Here is a 25,242-nt window from a genome sequence, read left to right on the forward strand (position 1 = left end):
TGCTGCTAGCGCGAACGGCAGCGGTGGTCTGGTCTGGAACGGTATCTCTCCTTGGTGAGTCCCTAGGGCAGGTCCTGACGGAGAGTACGGATGCTTCATGATTTCCTGGACCACGCGCAACGCGACACGCTCTAACGCGTTCACTAGACTCTCAGAATGGCGGTGTAGCGAGTGCGCTACCATGTGATTAACCTCCTGACGTAGAGACCTGGTGCGTTCTTCTGAAGGAGTAGACAGATCCACTCCATCGAGAGCGCTTTCAGCTGAGAACCCTTTCCACCTGATGCCGTGTGAGCGGGTCCTCTGGAAAGAGCCGATGAGGTCGGTTTCGAAGAGAGCTTTGATCTCGTCGTACTTCTTCTTGTACTCCTCAGACAGGTCTTCGTACGTGACTGGATCTTCCGCCATCTCTGATGCGGATGTTGATGCAGTTGATGTAGAAGAACGTCCCACCGGGCGTGCCAGAATGTGTTGACCACCAAAACCCACCGACGAGTAGCGACGGGCAACACGAAGAGCCGGGAGGCTCCCAGGACTGCTGGTGGGCCCTGGTCCCTCGGGCGACGGCCCGCAAAGCTCCGGCACCCACGTCCGATGCTGGTGCAAGGGCGTGCCACCTGACCTATACCTGGTCAGGAAGGTGATGGATTGCTTCGACTAGTTTCCTGCATGGCATACACGTAAACATTAAATGCGAGCCTCGATCGGCTCTCAGGTTGTCCTGTGAATCGGCTCAAGAAGCCGATCCACCCATGATTCGTATGAGATCTACGATAACATGGTGGTCCTGCTTGATCAATATTAAGTTAAAACGATCTACGACGATCTAGGGTTTTCACCACATAACCGGAACGTCCTACACGTAATTGAGCCTGGCAGACACGAAAGATAATAATAAACCAGTCCTAGACAAGGCCTAAAAACCAACGTGGAGTTGATTCCCGGAACATCTTCTCTAGAACTAGCAAACTATACCTTACGTGCTACTGGATCCTTCAACCCGTTTGCAAGGCCTAACTATGCAGATATCAAACTAATCCTTGAAGAACAAGGAGCAACCGTAACGGATCGAATCTACTGAACAATGACTAAGCAAGGTGCCACCCTTGCACCTAAGATCGGTACAAGGGTGGCTAGATATCCAGGGGTAGCATGACTAATCAAATACATCAAGAAAGTACCGATGCTAACCCTAACATATCCATGATAACGGTGTTGCTCGCCATCAAAAAGGCTTCAGTACGAGCAACACATGAACAACGAATAAACAAGATTCTGCCTAAATCGCAAGATGCGATCTAGGCAGCATAGCGCTTACCCGGAAGAAACCCTCGAAAACAAGGGGTGGCGATGCGCCTAGATTGGTTTGTTGTGAACGTGATCGTCTTGTTTCTTAATAACCCTAGATACATATTTATAGTCCGTAGACTTTCTAACGTGGGAATAATCCCAACCGTGTACGAGCTAAACTCTACCTTTTAATCCTAACCGACACGTATCCTACTATATTTACAGATACACGGGCAATTTAGCCCAAACTCTTTATACAAGGCCGATTCATGAATAATTTCTACGTATATTTGCTAAGCCCACCTCAATCACGGCCCACTTCTGACTTGGTTAAAATCTGGTGATAACAAGAGCATATTTGGATAGTTGTGCTGGTTGTGTTTTCAGGAAAAGAACTCTAGACGAAGCTGAAGAATTATTGGCTAAAATAGGCCGGAATCATGATGATTGGAGTACACCCAAGGTAGTCAGAATCCCGATCCTACTACCGAAATCATGATGATTGGAGTACACCCAAGGTAGCCTCCGGCGACGGGCCTCGCTCCGCTCGTCAGAAGTTAGCCTCCCTTTAGTATATGAATTTGGATCACAATACAACACGCTCCGCCGTAACCTGACTCATGCCAGGACGCCGGCCGGCTTGATTTTACCCGTCAGCCAGCCTGGCTCTGCCCTACCCTGTGCTCCTGCAGGGATGAGGGAAAAGACTTACAATCCAAAGAAGTCACTCGATCGAGCAGGCAGCAGCTTAATGGTGATGCTCTCGCAGCCCCTGGCGTAACAACACAAGGAATCTGCAGCCAATGAAACACGTATGCGTTGCCGTTGTTACATCTTGCCACTGCTCGCCGGCCACCCCTGGTTTCCATGGATGAGCATCCCAGATGATCGAGTCTTGCCAACGTGCATCCCAAATAAGATACGACTCCGGATGACTTGAGGAACAGGTGCGCAAGATGGAGGGGCGCGTAGTGGACAGATAGCTCCTTCTGATCGAGGAGCGCGTAGTGGTATCCCTCGAGTCGTTCCTGAAGCTGAGCACCATCAGATGTGTCCGCTAACACACGACGGACGACACGTTCCGCTCGCTCAGGTTTACATATCTCGCCATGCTTTTGGCAGTGGCAAATCGTGGCCAAAGGTTATGCCCTATCGCTGAGATGCTGTTCTTGTACGTATGATTGACCAGTGTTTCTGTGCAAATTCACCTTTGCATTGGTATTTACTAGACTACCTGGTTTCACTTCATCCAACTAGCAGGAAAGAATCAGGATTTAAGACTGGCACACAGGCAAAATCATGTTATGCTTACAACAAGAGTCTAGAAAAACTGTGGTATGACCTGGGGAAGGTTATCCAAGGTAAAGGATGAAATTGACGCCTGGAAAGTTGACTGTATATGCTCAATGGTGGGCATTTACTCATGCGAAACATTGTTTTACAATGGCCAAAGGTTGCGGAATATAGATGTAATTTTTGTTATTTGTTCTTTTTGATTGACAAGGAGAAGGTACCATGCGGTAGCGATTTTATTTGTTCTTTTATTATGCGGACATAAGTTGGAGAGATCCAACTAAGTTTAGTGAGTTGGATTACTGCAGACCAGTTATGCATGGTAAAATTTTGATTTGCTTATCTGCTGGTGCACGCCTAAGAAAATAATTTGTCCCATCAACACAAAATCCTATCTATTTGACCAGAGAAAATCGGGAGAATTAATTTACAAGAATAGTGAGCCAACTGTAATCAAGCTCAGCCATTTGTGCTTCTTATAGATTATATATCCTCTTTACTGTGGATTGGTAGACTACACTGATTCTCTCATAAAGGTAAACTTATTTGAAGTAGTAAAAGCGTAATAGCGTGAAATATTTAAAAAAAAACAGCGTGTACCAATACGTGTGGACAATGAGACACATAAATGAAAAAAAGAAAAAGTGACAAAGAACAAGGAGCGGTGTTTTGGAACATGGGTGTATATGCTCCCTATATTTTGAAATACATATTACATACATTTTATTTTATTTTAAATTGAAACTAAAAGTTCGCCCGTACATCTTCACGTGCTACGTGCTCACAAAGTCGTTTAATAAAAAATTGACTTATCATGTAACGTGTGTAAAAAAGACAAAATTCAGTGCTAAAAATAAAGCTTTTCATAAGATAAACTTTCTCTTTTTTATATAGACCACGCAAAATATTGGTTTTTTGTGAAACTTGACGGACGCACGTATATTATGGAGATGTACATGTAGAATTTTTTGTCCAAATTTTTCGAAATTTCGAAATATAATTTTTTTGGTAGAGGGAGCATACGCACCCGGGAGCCGAATTGAATTTCCGCAAAGAACACATGTTTGTTCGTAGAAGGTTAGCCTGGGGTATTAAAAAACTAAAAGTCAGACGTGTGATTATGGTGACTAAAAAAATCAAATCACATTTATACATGTCTTGGTTTCCGTAGCAACGCACGGGCAAATTTCCTAGTCCGACATATAATGATAAATTCATATATTTGAACTTCATCGCGATAAAAAAATTCAACGGCAATTAATGCTTGTGGAAACAACTACCCAAGACCTTTCCCTTCAAATAGGGATCTTCAAAGTATGCTCAACAAGCAACTCACCTCTTCTAAAAAAGATGTTGGAGAGCAAGAATCCCTCAAAGAAAGGAAATGTTGGAGAGCAACAATCCCTCAAAGAAAGGAGGTTGAAGTTGACACTTCAAAACGTACTATTGCTCATTAAGATGATTGTTCTCTTTGTGAAATTATATCTATTTGCGAAATCTTTCGAGGGACCCCCTCTTGTTGCTTCAAAAAAAAAGGTTTCTGAAAATATATTGTTCAAGATACTATGAAGAAAAGCTAAAAAAACAAGCCACGACATAAAGAAAAAATGTTGAGGCTGTTAGGAAAGATATATATTATAGAATTTCGTATTTAAAGTAATTCGTGGAACGCCTTACATGACTTAGGTGCTTGTGTTTCTACTAGGCCCAGGAGCTAGCCTCTTATGATCTGCTTGGCTTGACAAATGCGGTTCTTTGGTGTAACCCAAATTTACATCATGTCGATGCTTCAACAAACAAAGCATTATCTTGGTAAGGTTAACGATGTGCTCAATTTTATTCATATCATCTATGTTCCCGTTGATTTTATTGTTATGGATGTGGAGTGTTATTTTTCATGTAGCTTTTTATGATCTATTCTTGAAAACGTTAGGTGCTATAGAGGCAATATAAACTTCACGTTTCAAGAAAGAAAGAAAAAAAGTCCATACAGCACCTCTTAAGAAAGAAACATGATGTAACTAATAGGATTTCATTAAGGCCACTCTATTCAACTCTCATAGAGTATTACGGTAAGAGAAAAAAAAACTAAAATAGAAGTTATATCAATATAAAGGAAACACTTATAGAGTGGCTAGTTCACATCTTCTTAATAAAAAAGACAAAGGTCATGTCGATTTATTCGTCGAGATTCTCGCTCACCGTGGTAGCTGAAAAAGTAGCTCTCTCTATGCGTGTAAGTACAAAAGTATCTGAATCCACTCTCTATCTTTACTTATCTTTTTTTAATCTCCATTTGATAGTTTCAGATTTTAGTTTTTGCTTCATTCTTTAAAATAAATTGGCAAGTTTTGCATTTGGGACTTATTTGATGCTCTTATTTGCTGAAATTTATTTCCATGCTTTATTGTTGTTCACCTTTGATTTTCAAGGCTTTCAATGTACTTGGGAAAATCACAAAATTATACATGACGAGCATTGGTAAGCCCTTTGTTTACCCAAACTATTCCGTACGATTATTTGGTGAGTATAAGAATTTTCTGAAAAAAATTCAATATATCTCCTGATGTCAAACTGCACAGGTTCTTTTTTTTTTTTTTTTTTTTGCAAATAAACTGTAAAGGTTCTTCTATCTGGGTGTTCTTAAAGTACGTTTGATTTTGAATTAGTTTTTATGGATCCAACTTGAAAATATTTTTTGATGCCACCGTTGCATTGCTCTGTTTTTTCATCCAGTTAATCAGTTCTGTTGAGTTTGATTGACGTATTGGACATTTTTCCTTGTACGACCTTCTCCTAGTCTTGTGTCGTCGCCTCATGATGCGCATGGTAGCATAGTTCTGGGAGGGATAACCAAGGCATAGCAGGGATGGTGGGTATGGGTTGATGCATGCTTGCCGGCCTGAGTTCAAGTCACCGCACTCGCAACCTAGGTTCTACTCACTATTTTTTCTATAGAAACTGCCAAGGGCATCTTCCTCTCTAGGCGTCATTTTTTTAGTTCTAGGAGGCGGTTTAGATTTTCATGTTAAGCTCAAATGGCTCTTATATGTAGCTGTATAGATGTCCATGGATTGCAATACAACGAGGCTTTTTTTAGACTTTTTTTGAGAGCAGACAAACGTGTAAACTAACAAACTGACTATGAGAAAACAGGCTGAAAACTTTGCAAAAAACTATTCCTAAGTTTTTCTGCACTCGCCAAATCTAGCGGCCGCCGTTAAACTCCAACATCGCCTAGAAGCGCGTTGGAAGAGATGCCAAGTCTCCACCATTGCAAGATTCAAAAGAGCAGCATTATCAATAGGGCTATGTGAGTCAATGAACGGGCCCACTGCAAGCACCGAGGCATATGTTGATGTGACAGGTCTACGCGGAAACGTTCTGGTGCTACCTTGGACCAAGATCCACAACGAATTCACCACCTCCAGACCAACATCTTCACTTCAGAGCAATCACCTCGTCCCAGCCCTAATGTTGCCGTGGGTAGTGAGACTTTGTCCTGCCCAAAATCCTTTATCTCGCTCTCTTAAAACGTGTCTCCATTAAACTGGATTTTATCGATAGCCCGATAGGTATCTAGCGAGCATGGTTTCACTATGTTTCGTTGCATTTCAATCTGGTCCAAATTTTCGAAACGTGATAAAACTCAGCGAAACCTTGCAAAACTTGACTATGCATGTGCACGAATCGCAAAGCAGCAAATCAACGCAAAGACATAGAAAAGACGCTCTCTACGATGCTGTCTGTCATCCTTCTTGGATTTGGCTCAGGCCCATCGGTATACTAGCATGGTTGCTGAAACGGAGGCACGGAGCGGGGGGTTTCGAGGGACACGCATATGTGACTTGTTGCCATCGGATTGACACCTGACAACTGACAAGAGCGCGTTGCGAATCCAAGCATGCAATGGACTAATCATGAATCCCCAAGGGAAACAGCCGTGCTCCCATCGACATGTCACTCTCACTCACCCTCTCGTGCGTAACCCGGCACAAAGACCCAGCCCTGGCATTCAAATAGAAATAGTTAGGGTCCACCACATTGTTGCAAAATGCAAAATGCCTATAGCCCTTTAGGCTGTGATTTGTGAAGAATGATTTTTCAAAATGGAAGATATACCCAAGCCTCTACATCGATAGATCCATGCGAATCTTCTTTATTATTTTATTTAACAAATGTCTGATAAAGATTATATACATCTAAAAGCGGAAGCAACCACAAGCACCTACAAACAAGACAATAAGTGAAAGTCATGCCAAAAGGACCTTGTGCCCTGGAAAACGGGAAAACCCCTTATCAACTAGGAATTGGAAACATCACATACCTCGAGATACCTCTAAGCGAAATAGGAGCGCTCATCCGGTATAGCAGACTCTTAGCGTGTAATTCATGCACACACTACAGAAGCCGTCACCTCCTTTGAACCAACGAATAATCTTTAGAGTAAATATCCGCATAAACTTCTTCGTTCATGTCTTTGACGCCACCATGATGCCATACAACGCCACCTCCATGTGCGCGTCCATCGTCACATGCCAGCCGCCAAGACCCCGCTGCACCATGTCGTCGAGACTCGTTGTTGCATATGGTAGATGACACGCCGCTCCACCTTGATCTCCACGCGAGAAAGACACGGAGACCTACATTGAGCCACCAAGCCGTCCACACGTCCCTCTAGTCAAGGAATATCTCCAAAGATGATGCTCCCACGGGGGTGATGATGTAGGCGTTGCCATCATCCGATCCAAGCGACCCCCATAACGCCTCCAACGAGGGCTACGACGCCCACGGGCGTCACCATCAATGATGGCCTCCCTAGATCTGACGTTTCTCTCGGAATCAATTGTCAGAGACGCCCCCACCATCCCCTCCAACTACTCCCTCCTTACTAAATTAGGATGTCTATAGTTTTCAGTCAAAGTCAAACCTTTTAAAGTTTGAGCTGTTGAATATAAATACACTGTCTAATCTTTTTTCCATCAATTCAGACTTTTGATTTAATTGGCTAGTGCAGCAATCTTTCATGTATTAGAGCCAAGAGATCTCAAGTTCAAGACCCTGTCCAGCCTGCACCGAACCCACGTAAGGACTAAAATAGCCTAGACACGAGGGTGAGTGTTGAATATAAATATACTACCTAATTTCTTTCCATCAGTTCAGATTTTTGGTTCAATTGGCTAGTGCAACCATCTTTCATTAGCATATATAAAAATATATCAACATATAAAATTTTAATGCACATAATATGAAAATATATTTCATGGTGGTTCTAACAATATTAATTTGCGATTATAAATATTGACATATTTTCAATATAGTTGGTCAAACTTTGAGAAGTTTGATTTTATCCAAATATTATATGCATCCTATTTTTGGATAGAGGGAGTTGGAATAAACACTCAAAGGTGCCGCCGTCTATGGTGGCATCGTCACCCGCTTCAGCAGCTGTGTCATCGTCTCCTCTTCACCATGGTCCGTTGCACCCCACGGACCAAACAATCCGCCACCGGAAAGGCGCCGCGGGGAATCAGTACCACTAGATAGAACCTTTTGCGCCTTTGGGACGATGCATCTCCAACGGGGCCATGCATTTGGGACACATAAATTGTCCGCACGCGTTAGTTTGCGTCGCCTGACGGACGCGAAAATGGCCGTTTTTTATCCGCGCGTCCGTTTGCACCTGGGAGTGTCTCCAGCGGCCCGACGCATTTGCGCGTCGACATGAATTGGGATGTTTCAAAACAGAAAAATAAACAGTTTCAACGAAGTCATAGTTATTATATAAAAACAAGTCTACACGAAAATAAGATGGTATTCCTCTACGCATTGTCTTCATGGCCAACCAATGCCCACTAATGCTCAATCAGATCTGTTTTTTGGCGTCTGCACACGACCTCGCCAGTGACTTCTACATTCATATGCAGATAGTCCTCCCAGGATAATGTCCCAGGGATTGGTGCAGCCAGCTCACCTTGGAAATCCCGCTGGTGCTGATTGCGGCCATCAGGATGCTCGTTCTCAACAATCATGTTGTGCATGATCACGCAGCATGTCCTCACCTCATTCATGGTCTTCAGCGACCATGTTCTTACCGGGTGACGGACAATTGCCCACCGAGTTTGGAGCACACCAAATCCTCGCTCTAATCTTTTCCTACAAGCCTCTTGCATCTTGGCAAACCTCCTCGTCTTATCTGAGTTTGGATTATGGACAGTCTTCATAAGTGTGGCCCAGTCAGGGTAGATGGCCCAGTCAGGGTAGATGCCATCAGCAAGATAATATGACTTGTCATATACATTTCTATTGACCTCGTAGCTCACCCGGGGAGTTTTGCCTTGCATAAGCCTGTTGAAAACTGGTGATGGGTGCAACACATTGATGTCGTTGTTAAAACCGGCCATGCCAAAGAATGAATGTCAAATCCATAAATCTTGAGATATGACTGCTTCCAGAATTACAGTCCGTCCCTCCGCATGCCTGTTGTACTGACCCTGCCATCCAAATGGACAGTTCTTCCACTCCCAGTGCATGCAATCTATGCTGCCAATCATTCATGGGAACCCTCTAGACTCGTTGATATACAACAACCGTCTTGTATCCTCAACTGTTGGCTCCCTACAGTAATGTTGTCGAACACGGAAATCACGGCTCGGCAAAACCGGTACATGGACTCAAGGCAGAAGATACTCATCGAATATATCAGCAGCCATTCCATATGATAACATGCGAATAGTTGCGGAGCATTTTTGGTAGGAGGTGAAGCCTAGCGCACCTGTTGCATCGGGTCTGCATTGAAAGTAGGGGTCGTAGTCTCTGACGTCCCGTAGAATGACCATGAACAGGTCTCTTGACATCATGTACCGGCACCGGAACATTTTTTCCTTGAACACCGGATCGTTGCGGTGGAAGTAGTCCTTGTGGAGCCGCGGGTGCCCTTCCACGTTGTTGCGCGGCTGGTTTTTTGAGCGGCCCTTCACAGATCCCCGGTGCACCGGCGTCTGGCTGGCATGGTACTGATGACCCACAAGTATAGGGGATCGCGATAGTCTTCGAGGGAAGTAAAACCCAAATTTATTGATTCGACACAAGGGGAGGTAAAGAATACTTATAAGCCTTAACAACTGAGTTGTCAATTCAGCTGCACCTGGAAAAGCACTAGTAACAGGGGTGATGTGAAAGTAGCAGTAATATGAGAGCAGTAGTAATAGTAACACAGCAGCAGTAATAGCAATATGAGAGCAATAGCACCGGAAAATAGTTGATACTACTTCCAATGACATATAGAACGAGTATATAATGATGAGAGATGGACCGGGGTTCCCAGCGATCTACACTAGTGGTAACTCTCCAATAAGTGACAAGTGTTGGGTGAACAAATTACAGTTGGGCAATTGATAGGAATCAAAGCATTAAGATAGAACATCAAGATTATTAATTATGTAGGCATGTTTTCCAACATAGTCGTACGTGCTCGCAATGAGAAACTTGTACAACATCTTTTGTCCTACCAGCCGGTGGCAGCCGGGCCTCAAGGGAAACTACTGGATATTAAGGTACTCCTTTTAATAGAGTACCGGAGCAAAGCATTAACACTCCGTGAAAACATGTGTCCCTCACATCATCGCCATCCCCTCCGGTTGTCCCGATTTCTGTCACTTCGGGGCCTTTGGTTCCGGACAGTGACATGTGCATACAACTTGTAGATACAATCTAAACAATAAGTATAGAGCTCAAATCTAAGATCATGCCACTCGGGCCCTAGTGACAAGCATTAAGCATAACAAGATTGCAGCAACAATAACTTCACAAACTTTATAGATAGACTAATCATAATGTATCATCCATCGGATCCCAACAAACACAACACCGATTACATCAGATGAATCTCAATCATGTAAGGCAGCTCATGAGACCATTGTATTGAAGTACATGGGGGAGAGTATACCGACATAGCTACTGCTAGAACCCGTAGTCCATGGGGGAACTACTCACGGAGCATGGCGGAGGCGGTGGCTTTGATGGAGATGGCTTCCGGGGGCACTTCCCCGTCCCGGTAGGGTGCCGGAACAGAGAGTTCTGTCCCCCGAATTGGAGTTTCGCGACGGTGGCGGCGCCCCTGGAGTCTTTCTGGAGTTTCGTCAATTGGTCCTGCGTTTTTAGGTCGAAAGGGATTTTATAGGCGAAGAGGCGGCGCAGGGGGCACCTGGGGGCGCCTCACCCTAGGCTGGCGCGGGCCCAGGCTTGGCCGCGCCGCCTTAGGGTGTGGTGGCCCTCTGGCCCCTCTCCGACTCTTCTTCGGTGTTCTGGATGCTTCCGGGAAAAATAAGAGGTTTGGCGTTGATTTCGTCCAATTCCGAGAATATTGCCCGAACAGCCTTTCTGGAACCAAAAACAGCAGAAAACAGGAACTGGCACTGTGGCATCTCGTTAATAGGTTAGTTCCGGAAAATGCATGAAATCATCATAAAGTGCAAGCAAAACATGTAAGTATTGTCATAAAACAAGCATGGAACGACAGAAATTATGGATACGTCGGGGACGTATCAGCATCCCCAAGCTTAGTTCCTGCTCGTCCCGAGCAGGTAAACGATAAAAAGAATAATTTCTGTAGTGACATGCTACTTACATAACCTTGATCATACTATTACAAAGCATATGAAATGAATGAAGTGACTCAAGGCAATGATCTATAGTTGCTAACAAATAGATAACATATAGCAAAACTTTTCATGAATAGTACTTTCAAGACAAGCATCAAAAGATTGCACAAGAGTTAACTCATAAAGCAATAGATTCAAAGTAAAGGCATCGAAGCAACACAAAGGAAGATATAAGTTTCAGCGGTTGCTTTCAACTTTCAACATGCATATCTCATGGATAATTGTCAACACAAAGTAATATGATGAATGCAAATATGCAAGTATGTAAGAATCAATGCACAGTTAACACAAGTGTTTGCTTCTAAGATGGAAGGAAGTAGGTAACTGACTCAACATAAAAGTAAAAGAATGGCCCTTCTACGAGGGAAGCATCGATTGCTATATTTGTGCTAGAGCTCTTATTTTGAAAACATAGAGAGAGCATAAAAGTAAAGTTTTGAGAGGTGTTTGTTGTTGTCAACGAATGGTAGTGGGCACTCTAACCCCCTCGCCAGACAAACCTTCAAAGAGCGGCTCCCATTTTATTTTATTTTTGGGTGGCACTCCTTCCAACCTTTCTTTCACAAACCATGGCTAACCGAATCCTCGGGTGCCTGCCAGCAATCTCATACCATGAAGGAGTGCCTTTTTATTTTAGTTTTATTATGATGATGACACTCCCCCCAACCTTTGCTTACACAAGCCATGGCTAACCGAATCCTTCGGGTGCCGTCCAACAATCACATACCATGGAGGAGTGTCTATTTAGGTTAATTAATTTGGGACTGGGAATCCCATTGCCAGCTCTTTTTGCAAAATTATTGGATAAGCGGATGAAGCCACTAGTCCATTGGTGAAAGTTGCCCAACAAGATTGAAAGATAAACACCACATACTTCCTCATGAGCTATAAAACATTGACACAAATCAGAGGTGATAAATTTTGAATTGTTTAAAGGTAGCACTCAAGCAATTTACTTTGGAATGGCAGGAAATACCACATAGTAGGTAGGTATGGTGGACACAAATGGCATAGGTTTTGGCTCAAGGTTTTTGGATGCACGAGAAGTATTCCCTCTCAGTACAAGGCTTTGGCTAGCAAGGTTGTTTGAAGCAAACACAAGTATGAACCGGTACAGCAAAACTTACATAAGAACATATTGCAAGCATTATAATACTCTACACTGTCTTCCTTGTTGCTCAAACACTTTTACCAGAAAATATCTAGACCTTAAGAGAGATCAATTATGCAAACCAATTTTAACAAGCTTTACGGTAGTTCTCCACTAATAGGTTTAAACTACATGCAAAAACTTATGATCTACTTGAGAGCTCAAAACAATTGCCAAGTATCAAATTATCCAAGACATATGAGGCATTTTCTGCTTCCAACCAAATAAAGATAAGTATTGTAGCTTCCAACTTTTATCATTGAACATTAAAAGTAAAACGAAGAACAAGTGTTCATATGAAAAAGCGGAGCGTGTATCTCTCCCAAACAAGGATTGCTAGGATCCGAATTTATTCAAACACAAACAAAAATAAAAGCACACAGACGCTCCAAGTAAAACACATATGGTGTGACCGAATAAAAATATAGTTTCAGGGGAGGAAACCTGATAAGTTGATGAAGAAGGGGATGCCTTGGGCATCCCCAAGCTTAGACGCTTGAGTCTTCTTGAAATATGCAAGGATGAACCACGGGGGCATCCCCAAGCTTAGACTTTTCACTCTTCTTGATCATATATCATCCTCCTCTCTTGACCCTTGAAAACTTCCTTCACACCAAACTTCTCATAAACTTCATTACAGGGTTAGTGCATAATCAAAAACTCACATGTTCAGAGGTGACACAATCATTCTTAACACTTCTGGACATTGCCCAAAGCTACTGGAGTTTAATGGAACAAAGGAATCCATCCCACATAGCAAAAGAGGCAATGCGAAATAAAAGGCAGAATCTGTCAAAACAGAACAGTCTGTAAAGACGAATTTTATTGAGGCACCAGACTTGCTCAAATCAGAAAACTCATAACTAATGAAAGTTGCGTACATATCTGAGGAACACGCACGTAAATTGGCATATTTTTCTGATTTTCCTACAGAGAAAACAGCCCAGATTCGTGACAGATAGAAATCTGTTTCTGCGCAGAAATCCAAATCTAGTATCAACCTTCGATTAGTGGCTTCACTTGGCACAACAAAACACAAAACTAAGATAAGGAGAGGTTGCTACAGTAGTAAACAACTTCCAAGACACAAATATAAAACAAAGTACTGTAGCAAAATAACACATGGGTTATCTCCCAAGAAGTTCTTTCTTTACAGCCATTAAGATGGGCTCAGCAGTTTTAATGATGTTCGCATAAGAAATAAGAATTGAGGCAAAAGAGAGCATCAAAAAGCAAATTCAAAACACATTTAAGTCTCACCCACTTCCTATGCATAGGAATCTTGTGCACAAATAAATTCATGAAGAACAAAGTGACAAGCATAAGAAGATAGAACAAGTGTAATTTCAACAATTTCAGCATATAGAGAGATATACTAGTACCATGAAAATTTCTACTACCATATTTTCCTCTCTCATAATAATTTTCAGTAGCTTCATGAACAAACTCAATAATATAACTATCACATGCAGCATACTTTTCATGATTTCCAAACACATAATTTTTATCAAGTTCAAGAATAGTGGAATTAAAACTTTCAAACTTACTTTTATTAATAATATAACATGATGATTGATCAATCTCAAGAGATATAGGACTCATAGAATAAGTCAAGAATTCTCCAATCCCATTTTCATTAGTAGTACAATTAATATTATCAAGTAACATAGGACCATCATCTAGAGCTTTATCATAAACATTTGCTAAGCAAAATTCTTTAGTACCATGTATTTCGACATCAGGCACAAACAAAGCATTATCATAAGATTTATCAAAGTAGCATGAATTATCATAAATAACAGTAGCATAATTATTCTCACAAGTTTTACTCATAGGTACTATTTCAAGAGAATCCACAGGAACATAACATTCAACCTCTTTCGGTAAGCATGGAGGACAATCAAATAGTGTAAGAGATAAAGAGTTACTCTCATTAGAAGGTTGGCATGGGTAGCTAATCCATTCTTCCTCCTTTTGTTCGTCGCTCTCCTCTTCTTTTTCATCCAATGAGCTTTCAGGTTCATCAATTTCCTCCTCTTTTTCATCCAATGAGCTTTCAGGTTCATCAGTTTCTTCTTCCACAGGTTCCTGCAAATTGTGAGTGCATTCTTGTGCATTAATGAGTCTCTCTTTATAATCAATGATATAAGGATTATCACCGAAGCATTCTATGCAACAATTAAGTATAGAAGAGACATAATCTTTAAGGTCCTTACAAACAACACAAGTTTCATAATTCTCAACCATGAAGGATTCGATCTCAGAGGCTCCCATAAACACGACAAATTGTTCTACCTCTTCGAACCCATAATGAATATAGCAATTCCGATTATAGTTCTTAATTAAAAATTCCTCACTAAAGCCACATTGAAATTTAAGATGTTTAGTATCCTGTTGAGAGCAACAGTTTATATCATGGCGTTTAAGCAAGATTTTAGCAATTGTATTCACTTTTTCTATCATAGCACTCATTACTTCACCAGCTCTTGATTTTCTATAATTATTATAACATTCTATAAGCTCCAAGTAGGTTGTTGGTTCTCCCATAACAGCAGTTTTTCATTTTTTGGTTTTTCAAATTTTTATGGATTTTTGGGTATATGAGACAAATAAAACAAGACAAAAATAAACTAAGCAAAAGTAAACTACGCGAACTAATACTAGACAGAAATAAACTAAGCACAAATAAACTAGACAAAAATAAACTAAGCAAAACAAAATAAAACAAATTAAAAACAGAGAGAGAGGTAGAGTGTACTCCCCAGGTGAACTTATGAGTAGAGCTATGCCTCCCCGGCAACGGCGCCAGAAAACAGTCTTGATGACCTACAAGTATAGGGGATCGCGATAGTCTTCGAGGGAAGTAAAACCCAAATTTATTGATTCGACACAAGGGGAGGTAAAGAATACTTATAAGCCTTAACAACTGAGTTGTCAATTCAATTGCACTGGAAAAGCACTAGTAACAGGGGTGATGTGAAAGTAGCAGTAATATGAGAGCAGTAGTAATAGTAACACAGCAGCAGTAATAGCAATATGAGAGCAATAGCACCGGAAAATAGTTGATACTACTTCCAATGACATATAGAACGAGTATATAATGATGAGAGATGGACCGGGGTTCCCAGCGATCTACACTAGTGGTAACTCTCCAATAAGTGACAAGTGTTGGGTGAATAAATTACAGTTGGGCAATTGATAGGAATCAAAGCATTAAGATAGAACATCAAGATTATTAATTATGTAGGCATGTTTTCCAATATAGTCGTACGTGCTCGCAATGAGAAACTTGTACAACATCTTTTGTCCTACCAGCCTGTGGCAGCCGGGCCTCAAGGGAAACTACTGGATATTAAGGTACTCCTTTTAATAGAGTACCGGAGCAAAGCATTAACACTCCGTGAAAACATGTGTCCCTCACATCATCGCCATCCCCTCCGGTTGTCCCGATTTCTGTCACTTCGGGGCCTTTGGTTCCGGACAGTGACATGTGCATACAACTTGTAGATACAATCTAAACAATAAGTATAGAGCTCAAATCTAAGATCATGCCACTCGGGCCCTAGTGACAAGCATTAAGCATAACAAGATTGCAGCAACAATAACTTCACAAACTTTATAGATAGACTAATCATAATGTATCATCCATCGGATCCCAACAAACACAACACCGATTACATCAGATGAATCTCAATCATGTAAGGCAGCTCATGAGACCATTGTATTGAAGTACATGGGGGAGAGTATACCGACATAGCTACTGCTAGAACCCGTAGTCCATGGGGGAACTACTCACGGAGCATGGCGGAGGCGGTGGCGTTGATGGAGATGGCTTCCGGGGGCACTTCCCCGTCCCGGCAGGGTGCCGGAACAGAGAGTTCTGTCCCCCGAATTGGAGTTTCGCGACGGTGGCGGCGCCCCTGGAGTCTTTCTGGAGTTTCGTCAATTGGTCCTGCGTTTTTAGGTCGAAAGGGATTTTATAGGCGAAGAGGCGGCGCAGGGGGCACCTGGGGGCGCCTCACCCTAGGCTGGCGCGGGCCCAGGCTTGGCCGCGCCGCCTTAGGGTGTGGTGGCCCTCTGGCCCCTCTCCGACTCTTCTTCGGTGTTCTGGATGCTTCCGGGAAAAATAAGAGGTTTGGCGTTGATTTCGTCCAATTCCGAGAATATTGCCCGAACAGCCTTTCTGGAACCAAAAACAGCAGAAAACAGGAACTGGGGACTGTGGCATCTCGTTAATAGGTTAGTTCCGGAAAATGCATGAAATCATCATAAAGTGCAAGCAAAACATGTAAGTATTATCATAAAACAAGCATGGAACGACAGAAATTATGGATACGTCGGGGACGTATCAGGTACTCATGGAGGATGGAGGCCGCAACAGTAGCCAATGTATGCGTCAACTGATCGTACTCCTCATCGGAAGTGGAGACAATGACCTCCGCGCGGAACTTGTCCAGCAACTGTCACATGTCCATCTACATGGGTAGAAGAATCAATGGCCGCGCGCAATAGCGCCGAAAACACGAGTAAGAAACCTACCGGCGCAATTGACCGAACAGGTCGTGGACGGCGAAACCGGCAAAGTTTGGCCCCCAAACAGGCGACATGTGCGCACCATAGCTTACCCCGACTGAGATCATGTTGTCCGGCGCGGCGAGGACCGAGCCGACGGCATGTACTACGGCGGGTGGGGTTGGGGTGGTCGTGTCGCACTAGGACAACAAAGAAGGTGAAAAAGAAGCAAATCGGAGCGGTCGATTTCGCTATCCCTGACATGCTGATAAGAAAAAGAGGACGCTCGGCGCGACCACGCAGCGTCCACGGAGACGCAAACCTGACGCATATTTGGGCCAGGTTTGCGTCGCTGCGAACGATCCCATCACTTTGCGTCGCCCGCTGGAGCAAGATCCAGATGCATTTTCGATCTCCACAGACTCAAACGATCGTTCAGCGTCCATTTACGTCGTCCCATTCAAAATACCCTAAAGCGGAGGAAACCATATCGCTGCATGACCAACGCTATGGCCATACACACGTCGTCCCAATATGTCCGTTCAATATCCACCACATTGTTGCAAAATGCAAATGATGTACACGAAAATTATTTACTTTTAGGATATGAAGGGAGCAACGAATCATTGCAATGATGAGGAGGAGCGAGGGGAGACAAGGCCATGCATGGAGAAGCGTGCAAGTCTGTGGGGCACCAAAATCTGCTACGGTCCTATTCGTGCACGAGAAGATAATTAGTACAGGCTAGGTTGGGAGGTGGTGTTTTGGCTCCAGGTGCATATGAGTCTATTACGAAAACTGCATAAAATTAAAAATTAAACTGTCAAGAAAATGCACATATATCCTGACATTCCATATTTTCGCATAAGTTTTTTGGGGGAAAATAAATAATTTATGTGGCATGTGTAAAAGGATAAAATAATGTCTGGTGAGTAGTCTTGTTGGAGGTTGAAAATTTTCTCCTTTACATGGGACACAAAAAAAGTTCTTTAAGAAACACTTACGTGCAAACATGGAATGTCAGAATGTACATGCAAATATATTTTTTCCTATAAATATTAACATTCTAAATATTTTTCAAAGAATGGGTTTATATGCATCCAGAAACCCAATTGGACTTCCGGTTAGGTTGTTGTTTTTGTTGTACTCTTCACCACGGTAAATACATTAATTCACATGGGTACCAGCGCACCCTATACATGCGAAAAGAATCAGTAATTCAAAAGGTCGAAAAAAATGAATCTTTTCTAGAATCAACAATGATCATGTAACACACTTGTATAAGAAGATTCACCACAGAATGACTTTCTTTGTTTCTTGGGACAAAGAAATAGAGTTGAAACGCCATTCGCCATAGAAGTATTATTTACGCTATATTGGTCATAAATATGTTTTTTCTGCCCTGAGATCAAGGAAATCATTTCTTGGCCAAACATTTTTATACGAGAATAATACTTGATCATCTTTGAGTTTCTAAAAATCAGATTTTTTCAATTTTGTTTAAAATTACTAAATATTTTGGCGCATATACTGTGCGCTGGCTTCCGAGAGCCAAAAATTCCCGTCCTCTTCGCCACTTCCTGGAGAGGAAATTAGCAACACTCTCTGCATTGATGTACACTGAATCTCACTTGATATGATCAACACTGAATCAAAGGTACTCAGTCTAGCATTTCTTTTTTTGTTTGCTTCCTGTCGGAATTTGTTCTGAAGAATGCACACTGAAAGATCTGAGAAATAGAAAAAAAAAAGGCAGACACTAATTGACAGGTTACTATTGGTGGCAATCGATATGTTGCCCGCAGAGTCGGCACTAATAATTTGATGGGTGACCGTTCACTGGCGACTTGTTTGTTTACGATGGGTGCAACTCGCCTGTTGCGTAATGATTTGCATGCTGAGATTGCTGTAGTATCGCCACTTTCTTACGGACAAAACGTACGGCCGTGCTTTCATGTACGTATCTCCTTCCGACTTCTATGGTGTCCAGTCCAGACACTTGGTCAGTGTACTGTTCTGGAATCACGAAGAAATTGCCCCCACCACATGCCCCAGTTTTCTTGTCTTGCCGAACGAACGAGAAACTGAAGGTCATTTCACGGCAAGAACAACAAACTTCAAAGACTAAATCCTTCCTAAGAAATTTAGTCGTCTCTAAACTCTTTTCTCTATCTCATTTCGAGCCAATTGACTTTTATCCCTTATTCTAATCCAATTACGTCGTTGAGATGATTGAAAACTATGTTTGCTTGTTCTGGTATACTTTATCTTTGATTTGTGAAATCGGGTTTAAACATTACTCTGGGAATTTCTATTCATTTTTCTTTCAAACGGGTAGCGACATGCCCTCTTTTTCTTATTTCCTTCGATAGATCATATCCCTCTTATATAGAAATCAAAGAAGTCAGGTTAATTTTGATATACTTTTAAATGAAAGAGTTTTCTCTATATCTTAAAAAAGAGGACGTTTTTCTTATTTTAACCTTTACCCTGACAAAGCAGAGTCACCTTGTGTCCTTAAACCTCTAACTATCTTTCGGCTAACCTCCTCCATTCCTCAGTACCAACAAGGGGTAGTACAAAAATATTGACTTGTTGTCCATCTTAGGCCCTAACTGTGACGCCCCGGAACCGGTACCATGAGGATTCCAGCGGTCCCGCCAAAATCCACATGATATCGATTCAGAGACGCCCTCCGACACGACGTGCGCGAAGAATCACACACGTGATGCCAGAGGAATTAACACGAGCGGTAACATTACAACAGGATTACAATAGAGCCCACAAGATACATATATTACAACAACGACTCCAACGAGTCAAGATACAAATAGATACATACAAAGATCCAAATCATACAGAAGATCAAATACATCCGAGTACGGACAAGATACAAATTGGACTAAGAGTCCTGAAGATAACCAGTGGCGTCCATAACCCTGCCCAGGCCAAGCCGGAAGGGTAACCTTGCTAACGTCGTCATCTCGTACCTATCAAAGTCGGGCCATCGGTTGCCGACAAAAGGGGGAGGAGACAAAAAGAAAAGGAGGCGAGGGTAAGTACCATTGGCACGTACTTGCGAGACAAGACCAGCTATGCTCGCTGGTGGGCGGTATAAACTTCACCCGGCTATATGTGGAGTTTAGCGGCAGCAAAGCTACTATCCAATAGAGACACGCTACAACATCCGTCTACTCAGAGAAGATAAGAGAGCGCACAAGGTAACAGATAAATACTACACAAACATAACCCAGCCAATGCGATCCCCTTCGCCAAGAGGTATTGCAAAGGCACACACACTTTTTGAAAATATTTTATTAGCAAATTATTAACAACAGGAAATAAGGTGTAAGTTGTTCTATGATCGAGCTATACAATTCCAAGTCGTCCATAACCGCGGACGCGGCTTATCGATAAGATGTACACCCTGCAGGGGTTGCCCAAATGTAACCATACGCATGCTCGAACCCACTTACTACAGGTGGAGTCTCACATCAAGACCGTTCCCAATGCAAGAGAAAGTTTAATGGGAGCCACCCAACTAAGCTACCCGTGACGAAGTTCGGCCGTACTCCGATACGGACCCAGAGGTTTGTGCCAACGGCTAAGCTAAGTGTGAACAACCTGCTTTCGCTAATCGTTCCACGATATGAGTACAGTACATAATATAAACACCCGAAGGCAACAGGAAGTAAATCGTGCATCGTGCATATGAGCAAATAAAACCAAGGTTGTGGCTCCCAATAAACAGACTCGAGGAAAGGTAGTGGGTGATGGGGGTCCCACTCCCCCACGTACGGGTAGAGCGCTCAATCTCGGAACAGATAACAAGAACTCGGGTCCTAGGGGACATTAGCAAGTCAAAGTTCCGATGCTTTCGCAAAGGGGCTCACAGATGCCTCTGCTTACAATTTTAGTTGTTAACAATAAAGTAAAGTGTGATTATCTCCAACAAAATGATATAGCATGTAAAAACCTCCCAACAAGATATCCCGAACATCTCGAGATATCAACAAGACCCTAAACTCGCCTACGACTCGCAAAGCTGGCAAACAACAAACAATAGGTAGGGCGAGGAGGTGTATCTCGGACATATAGGTAACAGGTGGATAGGACACGTGACACAACAGAATCGCAACATAGGGATAGCAATAGATCAAAAGAGCATGTAAATGTAAAATAGGTGAAGGGGTGGGCTCGCCTGTGAAAAGCTGCAGAAGAACTTGTCGTATCTCACATCACCACTTCGTGATCCTATCCGGGAAGAAGCAAATGCTGGAACACACAATGTATGCAATCTTACTACTACGGATAAAGAAGATCCAGCATGATCAAGATGGTATGTATGACATGGCAAGGATGATGCGGTGCAACTTATCCATATTAATCGGAGTCGGAACCCCGGACAAACAGTTAGGGTTGGAGTTGCATTCTCTACCGACAAGTTTAAGGGTGGATTAGCATAGCAACATGGCAGGGGTGAGCTACATCAAAGTTAAATGGAACCGGGACAATATTTATGTAGTATCCCTCATATTCCATATGTTCCATATTAGGTGGTAATGCAAACTAGCACGAAATTATATGATGCATGATGCAACAGCAAGCATGGATGGCATATTCATGTTCAGCACATTTTTCTGATTAATTTTCATATACAACACTTTTTATTTCGAAATACCATTTAAAAGTTATTAACAGATTTATTTTATTAGTTGAAATAGAAAATACAGGATTTATTTTATTGGGGAAAGGACCCGAAAACAAAAACAGAACAGGCAGAGGACTGCGGGTTGATTACAAAACTGGCAGGGGGTTATCGAGCTAAACACCAGGGACATGTACTGCGGGTTAAGAAAAACAAAAAGGCAGGGGCCTTTTCGCAAACATGATTAGATGCGGATCTGAGGGGATTTTCTCACCAGGATGGGCTTAGCCCGAGAGGATGACGGATGGGGCCCGAGGGTTGACGTGGAGGCTACCGTGGCAAACCATCCAGGCACGCACGGAAGGTGCTCGACGGAAAGGGGATGCCAGCGCGTGTTCCCGTGGCGGTGGTCACCGCGGTCAGCACGGTTGCGCGCGGGCGACGCAGGGCTCCCCAGGAAGCGAGGCTTGGCGCAGACGACGCGTCTTGTCGACGCGGACCAGATGGAGGCGGCGCCGGGAGCGGGGGACCACCGGAGGAGGGTCGCCGGCGGGCTGCTGCGGAGGAAGCGGTCGGCAACACATGAAAAGAGGATCCAGGAAGCAAGAGAGGGGAAGAGGAGGTCTAGGGGGTGCGCGTTCTCACCCTGAAGCTCAACGTGTGCTCGGAAGAAGCAGGGGAGGCCGAGGTTCGCCGGAATCGAAGAAGAAAGACGACGACCAGCGCAAGGAATCCGCGAAACTGCGCTCGATTTACAGGGTATTAGCTCGATTCCTTGCACCCGAACGTAGAGGGCGACGAGGCGGTTCCAACGGTGGCAGCGGCGAGGCTTGGGGTGGACGGAGCTGGCGGCGCCATGGCGGGCAGTGACGGTGGCGCTCTCGGTGTGTTCGTGTTCCTCACAGAAAGAGAGGGAAAAGAGAGGGGGCGGCGGCAGGAGGAAGAGGGAGATGGCGCTAGGGTTTCGCTGTGCCTCGGATGCGGAATAAAAGGGGGAAGGGAGGGAGCAGGTGCGGTGGTTGAGCTCGGTGAGGACCACAGGGTCACGCTCCTTGCGTGCCAGATGACGACGAGGAAGAGAGGATTGCTTTCTCCCGAAAAGCTGAGCGAAAGGGTACGCGGGCCGCCGAAGCTGCGCTGGCTTGGGCCGCCGGGGTGGAAAGAAAAAGGTTAGGAGGGAGAGGTGGGCCGCCGGGATGGGAGGGAGAGATGGGCCACTGAGGAAGGAGGAAAAGAGAGAGGGTTGGGCCGGGGAGAGAGAGAGGCCCAGAGGAGGGGTTTGGGTTTTATTTTGAAAATCTTTTCTCTTTTCTTTTTCAAAACTGTTTTGCAACAGATTTGAAAACAGTTCAAAAAAAAAATTTAGAATTTGAATGTAGAGGTGGAGATAGACAAAACAAAAAAATAGTTTTATTGTATGATAGTTTTGGGTTAGGGTTTATTAAAAGAGAAGACAAGGGGGTTTAATAAATAAACCTTATGAGAGGAAGAAAACAAAATAATTAGAGTTTACAAAATAATTTTATTTTGTAAAAACATGGATGGTATGAAGCATATGCCATGATGATGCACAAAAGAAAAAGAACAAGCATATCTATTATGGGTACTATCCGGGACCGTTACAATCGACACCACTAACAAGGGATCGCGCCCCGAGATCCCACCTCAAGGTACGGGGGAGAGAGTTGAACTATCGGATCTTCTAGCGACGTGTCGATCTCCTCGACACCACTAACAAGAATTCTTGCTCCATGAAGGACGGTCGACACCACTAACAAGAAGTCGTTGTTCCGCTGTTGATGATGCGCTTCCGTCGAGATCCTCCAAAGATCGGACCTATTAGGTGAGGGCAAAGATCGTCCAACCCACGTCGGAACCTAAGACTCAGAGAAATTGGATAAGAGAGAAGACTCAAAACCGCACAGGTAAGAGGAGAACGAATAGAGGTAAGGAGAAAAAGAAGAGCTTATCAGAACTATCCAACGAGTTTCAGAAAATAGTTTTGACACTAGACACATCAACGTCCGTTGGCAAGGTTATCCTACAGGCTGGACTAGTGGGGTACCGTCAACCTGAGGCTCTGATACCAACTTGTGACGCCCCGGAACCGGTACCATGAGGATTCCAGCGGTCCCGCCAAAATCCACATGATATCGATTCAGAGACGCCCTCCGACACGACGTGCGCGAAGAATCACACACGTGATGCCAGAGGAATTAACACGAGCGGTAACATTACAACAGGATTACAATAGAGCCCACAAGATACATATATTACAACAACGACTCCAACGAGTCAAGATACAAATAGATACATACAAAGATCCAAATCATACAGAAGATCAAATACATCCGAGTACGGACAAGATACAAATTGGACTAAGAGTCCTGAAGATAACCAGTGGCGTCCATAACCCTGCCCAGGCCAAGCCGGAAGGGTAACCTTGCTAACGTCGTCATCTCGTACCTATCAAAGTCGGGCCATCGGTTGCCGACAAAAGGGGGAGGAGACAAAAAGAAAAGGAGGCGAGGGTAAGTACCATTGGCACGTACTTGCGAGACAAGACCAGCTATGCTCGCTGGTGGGCGGTATAAACTTCACCCGGCTATATGTGGAGTTTAGCGGCAGCAAAGCTACTATCCAATAGAGACACGCTACAACATCCGTCTACTCAGAGAAGATAAGAGAGCGCACAAGGTAACAGATAAATACTACACAAACATAACCCAGCCAATGCGATCCCCTTCGCCAAGAGGTATTGCAAAGGCACACACACTTTTTGAAAATATTTTATTAGCAAATTATTAACAACAGGAAATAAGGTGTAAGTTGTTCTATGATCGAGCTATACAATTCCAAGTCGTCCATAACCGCGGACGCGGCTTATCGATAAGATGTACACCCTGCAGGGGTTGCCCAAATGTAACCATACGCATGCTCGAACCCACTTACTACAGGTGGAGTCTCACATCAAGACCGTTCCCAATGCAAGAGAAAGTTTAATGGGAGCCACCCAACTAAGCTACCCGTGACGAAGTTCGGCCGTACTCTGATACGGACCCAGAGGTTTGTGACAATGGCTAAGCTAAGTGTGAACAACCTGCTGTCGCTAATCGTTCCACGATATGAGTACAGAACAGAATATAAACACCCGAAGGCAACAGAAGTAAATCGTGCATCGTGCATATGAGCAAATAAAACCACGCTTGAGGCACCCAATAACCAGACTCGAGGAAAGGTAGTCGGTGATGGGGGTCCCACTCCCCCAAGTACGGGTAGAGCGCTCAATCTCGGAACAGATAACAAGAACTCGGGTCCTAGGGGACATTAGCAAGTCAAAGTTCCGATGCTTTCGCAAAGGGGCTCACAGATGCCTCTGCTTACAATTTTAGTTGTTAACAATAAAGTAAAGTGTGATTATCTCCAACAAAATGATATAGCATGTAAAAACCTCCCAACAAGATATCCCGAACATCTCGAGATATCAACAAGACCCTAAACTCGCCTACGACTCGCAAAGCTGGCAAACAACAAACAATAGGTAGGGCGAGGAGGTGTATCTCGGACATATAGGTAACAGGTGGATAGGACACGTGACACAACAGAATCGCAACATAGGGATAGCAATAGATCAAAAGAGCATGTAAATGTAAAATAGGTGAAGGGGTGGGCTCGCCTGTGAAAAG

The 25,242-nt window shown here is 43.5% G+C and overlaps 1 long non-coding RNA gene across 1 annotated transcript; it reads right to left on the reverse strand.

Moving 5' to 3' along the window:
- Positions 1 to 19,661: 19,661 nt before the first annotated feature.
- LOC139831086 (uncharacterized) lies at positions 19,662 to 21,788 on the reverse strand. The gene is made up of 2 exons (XR_011745499.1): positions 21,110 to 21,788; positions 19,662 to 19,898 (listed from the first exon to the last, which is right to left on the reverse strand). It is a non-coding gene; the product is annotated as an uncharacterized lncRNA (long non-coding RNA).
- Between the last annotated feature and the right edge of the window lie 3,454 nt (positions 21,789 to 25,242).

This window comes from Lolium perenne, chromosome 5 (assembly GCF_019359855.2).
Source record: "Lolium perenne isolate Kyuss_39 chromosome 5, Kyuss_2.0, whole genome shotgun sequence".
Lineage (NCBI taxonomy): Eukaryota > Viridiplantae > Streptophyta > Magnoliopsida > Poales > Poaceae > Lolium > Lolium perenne.